This window comes from Microchirus variegatus (assembly GCF_963457635.1).
Source record: "Microchirus variegatus genome assembly, chromosome: 23".
NCBI classification, from domain to species: domain Eukaryota; kingdom Metazoa; phylum Chordata; class Actinopteri; order Pleuronectiformes; family Soleidae; genus Microchirus; species Microchirus variegatus.
The window spans coordinates 18924427-18930514 of NC_139824.1; positions in this window are offsets into that span (position 1 = coordinate 18924427).

Sequence of the window (6088 nt, forward strand, 5' to 3'; positions counted from 1 at the left end):
CTTTAAAAAAACATTTTTTTCAAAAATCGATTTGTGAAGTTTATGAATCGATTCAGAATCGTGGATGATTAGAATCCTGATTCCTATGTGAATCCATTTTCCCCTCACCCCTAATATAAATAGTCTTATATAATAGCGTTACTAAAGCCACTGATCTAAAGTTGGCCTGAGGCTTCTTCACAGTCCTGAATATATTATTATTAACATATAATCATTAGAGAAATCCTGACATGTTCTTCTATAATGTTGGTGACAGATCTGCTTTGTGAGCCTTTATTTTCTCCTTTGGTTCATCCATTCGTCACAATGTATCTGGAGAATGAGCTGCTCACAGTGTGGAGGTCAAAGGTCAAAGGTCACTGTGAGGTCAATTCTGTCCCCGTATCATAAAGACTGCAGGGAATTTCATGAAACATAGAAACATGGAAACATAGAAACATAGACGCCTCAGTGACTGAGCTGATTATAGTTTGTGTTCAGAAGCTCAAAAGTCACAAATGTGAGGTTGTTTTTTAGGCCATAACTCAAGAAGTTATACTATATTATATATATTATATATCATTAAAAAAGTATTTTAGTTTTTAAAAACCTTCCCAGCTTTTCTGGAAATGGGATTTACATATTTGTCTCATCATCATCATTATTCTTATCTTCCACCCTCAGGTGTTTTCTGATTTAAACAGAAAACTCCTGAACAAACAGAAAAAAAAACCCTGCTCATATTTAAGCAGCGCTAATAATTTAAAACCATCTTTGTTTATATTTAAAATAAGCTGCAGTTACATTTTCATGTAAACGACCAGAGCTGGAGCTCTTTGATGTGAAGGTGTTTAAAGCAGGAATTAGTTCAGTAATTAAAGCTGAGCTGAGCAGGTCGTCATGGCAATGAGAGCCTTCAGCTTTTTCCACCTTGCTTTTATCTTCATATATATCACATATACACACAGTATATATATATACATATATATATATATGTATATATATATGGTCCTGCAATGTACCTGTGACCTGACGCCGTACACTTTGTGTTTGGTGTATTATTTCTTCTTTGCTTCCTGGAAATAAATAATCTTATACTGTCTGTGTACACAATGATAAAATATATACACTTGTATACACACACACACCCCCACACACACAGACACATTCTTGTACTTGCTGCATACTGAGGACCAGCATTTCCACTTTATAAATCAACACAATTACAAATATCTACTTCATGAATGACATCTACAAAGAACTACTGGTTGCAGTACCATTTTTTCTTTTTCATTTTTGGTCCAAAATTTTACAAAAACGTCATACTATACTATGTCCAAAATTTGAAAAAAATTTGACACAAAATTTTTGGTCCAAAATTTGAAAAAAGAAATTTGACCAAAAAAATTTGACCCAAAATTCGACAAAAACGTCATACCATACTATGTCATCCAGAATTTGAAAAAAAAAATGTACCCAAAATTTTTGGTCCAAAATTTGACAAAAACGTCGTTCTATAATATGTCGTCCAAAATTTGAAAACAAATTAGAAAAAAAAAATTTGGTCCAAAATTTGAAAAAAAAAATTTGGTCCAAAATTTGAAAAAAAATTGGGTCCAAAATTTGAAAAAAAAAATTGGTCCAAAATTTAAAAAAAATTTTTTACCCAAAATTTGATAAAAACGTCATACTATAATATGTCGTCCAAAATTTGAAAACAAATTTGAAAAAAAAATTTGGTCCAAAATTTGACTAAAAAGTCATAATTAGTCCAAAATTAGTTTTTTTTTTTTCTTGACAAATTGAGTATAGCATGTTATAGCAACCTAAGGAAGTGATTTCAATGAAAACAAAGTGAGGACCGGCCAAAATGTCCTCACTCTGTAAAAATGACCTCACTTTGTTGGTTAAAAACCCTCACTGGTCCTCAGTATGCCGCAAGTACAAGAACACACACACACACACGCACACACACACACACACACACACACACACACACACACACACACACACACACACACACACACACTTTTAAATGACTGAAGTTGTGTATTCAATCATCCATATGATGTAAAAGTGTTGTTACCTTGTTAATGTAAAACTATGTGAGATTAAAAAATGATTTGAATTCCACCAGAACTTTGTTCTAAAGAACTCTCAGCAGCTCGACGTCTCCTGATCTCGTCTCCTCGTCGTATGAGTTTGGAGAAATTCTTCACAATTCATTCAAACTTAAAAAAAAACATCTAAAAAAGAAAACTTCACACTCAAGGATTTCAAACTGTGTGAAACACATTCCTCTCATTCAGCTGAGCCTCTTTTAAAGGTTAGTGACGGCACTTTAGTTTATTTTGAAAAAACACGTCTTCAGACTGAGTCTAAACTCTCTTTCTTTTCAACAGACGAGGTGATGACACATACTCTGAAGTTTTCTGACCACTTCAGATTTTACATCTTTTTGTTAACAGCTGGTATCAACGCTAGGTCTGAAGAACTGAAGAAGAACCGAGGAAGAACTGAAGAATCTCAATCAAATGTAAACGTCTTTCCTTCCAAATCACAGTGGAAACAATGTACAGAATCAATTAATCAATGTTTGTGATTTCCTGGGTTTTTTCTTCTATCTTTGTCTGAGTTGCAGTTACTGTGAGCGTCCACACGGCGGAGACACGTCACACTGTGCCACACTGGTGTCAAGGGCGTCTCTTTGATCTCACTGAGAGGGTCTTCCTGTGTGTGTGTGTGTGTGTGTGTGTGTGTGTGTGTGTGTGTGTGTGTCTGGGGGGGTGATCAAGTGACTCGTCAGCTAAATCTTCCCTCAGAGCTGCAGCGTCAGGAAGAGGAGGAAGAGGAGGAGGAGGGTTCCTGTCTCCACCTGCACCTCATCACCTCATCATCCCTCACACCTGACATTTGGCTCCTCCTCCTCCTCCTCCTCTTCCTCCTCTTCCTCCCCCACAGTCCTCAGGCATGTAGTGACCTCTGTGTAGTGTAGCATGTAATGTCCAGTCTCTCTCTCTGATTCTGGCATCGCCCCAGATTATAACATTCCCAGATTCCTGCTCTTCCCTCCTCACAGACCTCCTCCTCCTCCTCCTCACAGACCTCCTCCTCCTCCTCCTCCTCCTCCTCACAGACCTCCTCCTCCTCCTCCTCCTCCTCACAGACCTCCTCCTCTTCCTCCTCCTCCTCATGCTTCAGCTTCACTTCTGGTCTCTGGACAATAAAAAAACAACAAAAAAAGCAGATATGAACCTTTTCATTGTTTCGTCGTCTGCTGTGATGATGATGATGACGTCTCTCTTTAATTATTGCTGATGTTTCCCTGATGAGCAGAATGTTAAACACAAACACATGTATTATGTATTTCTCTTTGAGTTCTTTAATCATTATTTTATAACTTAACTTTAGAGTTTGTGAAACATGTACGAGGACACTAACGTCTGTCATTTGTCCAAATCTTCTTTAAAAGTCATCATTAGAAATGAAAGTGTTTCTTCACTTCCACAGAGTGAAAGAAGTTTGATCACAAACATTAATATTTGCATATTCACTAAAGCAGTGATGTTGGTGGACTTTGGTCCTCAGTGAAGTGGATAAGTCTGTGTGTGTGTGTGTGTGTGTGTGTGTGTGTGTGTGTGTGTGTTTATGGCTCAGTGTTTCAAAGCAGAAATATCAGGTTTCTAAATGTTATCGTTTGAAACAGTTTAACAGAAGTTTATGTGTTTCCTGTCTGGATTAACATAACTCTAAATTTCTAAATAATGTAAATATCTAGTCTATACTCTATATATTCTGGAAATTGTCTATACATTCTTCTCTATTTACTTGTTTTATATAGTCTTAGTGTTAATATCTTTTTATTTTATTATTTCTTCTCCTTATCTTTAATGTCTTGCTGCTGTAACGCTGTAAATTTCCCCACTGTGGGACAAATAAAGGATTCTATGATCTCATCTTATCTGCTCGTCCAATCCAGGAAGCAAAGAGATCTGTGTTTCAATCCAACTTTATTTATAAAGCGCAAACAACAGCTGAAACAAAGTGCTGCACGTCAGAGATAAAGAAATAAAAGAAATAAAACATACAAACGTGTGACCTAATAAAACAATAAAAATACTGTAGAAAATATAAAAGTATAAAAGTATTTGTGATCACTGATCATTTTTTGTCCGTTCTTCACACAATAACTCAAATAAGTAAATGCTTCTGTGTTTAAAGTCAAAGCTCAAGGACGCAGTGACCTCGTGTTTTTAATAAATGTGATCTTTATATTTAATAAAAGGTCAAAAACTCTAAGAACCTTGAGCAGATTCTCTCTCTTTATCTGTGAAGAAGATAAAACCTCCTGTTCCAGATAAAAGCAGCTGATAATTCAGTGTTCAGGTCAAAGATTGGTCAAAAAGCTGCGACTGGAGATAAAAATAGAAACCAAAAAGTCACAGTTTTCAAAGTGAGACTTCAAACGCACGGATTTCCAATCGGCGAGCGACGACCTGATTAACAGCTGCTGAAAATGTGTGGTAGATCTAAAGTAAAGCAGAAGTGAGCAGCGACGTGACCTAGATCCTGCTTCACATAGAGAGGAAAAACAACGCTTTTAAATCATTAAATGATTAAAAACGCCCAGTCCACGCACATGATAATTGCTCTCTTTAATTAGCATAAGAAACATGAGACTGTTGAATGTTAGGTAGTGTGTGTGTGTGTGTGTGTGTGTGTGTGTGTGTGTGTGTGTGTGTGTGTGTGTGTGTGTGTGTTTGGCTCAGACTATTATGGGATGGCCTACATCACAGGTATGAATAAAGAATGGAAAATTAAGTATTGGATTGTTTATTTAATCAAAAAATTGTGAAGAAAATGGGAATTTCTTTTTCTTTTACGACGACAGGGGTGTCAAACATACGGCCCGGGGTCCATAACTGGCCCGCCAGGGGGTCCAGTCCAGCCCACAGGGTAATATTGTTAAAATGTTAAAATGTCAACGTCAAATACAATATTTTTTTAGTGCTGTCAAACGTTAATGCGTCAACGGTGTTTTACCGGCGTCAACGTTAATGCACGACGCGTTTCCATGACGACTGACTGGAAAAATACGCGCATGACGTCATGTTTGCGTGACTCCGGATTGTTAAAATTACGCTAAACTTTAAAAACAGAGACACACATACGCAGCACACAGGTAGGCTAATGTTATTTGTTAGCGCTGCTCTTTTCCTTTAATAAACAGACCGCTCCAGTTCCACTGTAGGCTAACGCTAATGGCGCTAAAAGGAGCTAATGCAGCTAACGGAGCTAACTGGTGAACGGTGCCTGGACTCTGGTGTCGCGGCACGTAAACATGACGTCATCTACGTGGCCTTCACATCTCCAGTGTTATGACATTGTGACATTTAGGTAAATTTAGGCAGAATATTGTTGAAATTGCACGTATATTTCTCAAGAAATGTCATGTTTTGTAAAAACAAAATTCTTCATAAAGTTCTTGTTGTTCATAGATTATTATGCTGTTATTTTACTGGTCCACTTGAGATCAAACTGTGTTGTGTGTGAGTTTGACAGCTTTACGATTGTAGAAACTTCAAAATAAAAGCACACACGATGGTAACTTGTTTGATTTTATTTTCTAATTTACTGACACAGGTTCCAGACGTGGCCTCAGGTCTGTATCATGCTCAGTTCTAACCTGTAGAGAAGCAGCAGGAGTGTTTTCTCTCTCTCACATCACTTGATTAACTTTACGCTGAAAGGCTGTAATAGAATTATTAATCAATAACACAAAAACACTTCTTGCCTACTGTACTTTTATTCCCTTAGGGACTTTAAGGTTGGATGTAGCTACTGCAGCTACTGCAGCTACTGCCCACCATCTAACCGTTGACCCTGGCGACCCCTGACCTGCCAAAGGTCAAAGGTCGTGAAAAACTTGCCGCTGAACTGGACCAAAACAAAAGTCCTCGGTTCATCGTGGATTCAGAGCGTCTTAAAAATCACTAACAGATACGCGCTGAGGTTGGTTTTTCCCACGCACAGTTTTCACTTTTTCTTCTCTGGACACCTTTGAGTGTGCGTCGGTCCACCTACACGCTGACCTGAGGCAGAGGCCGGG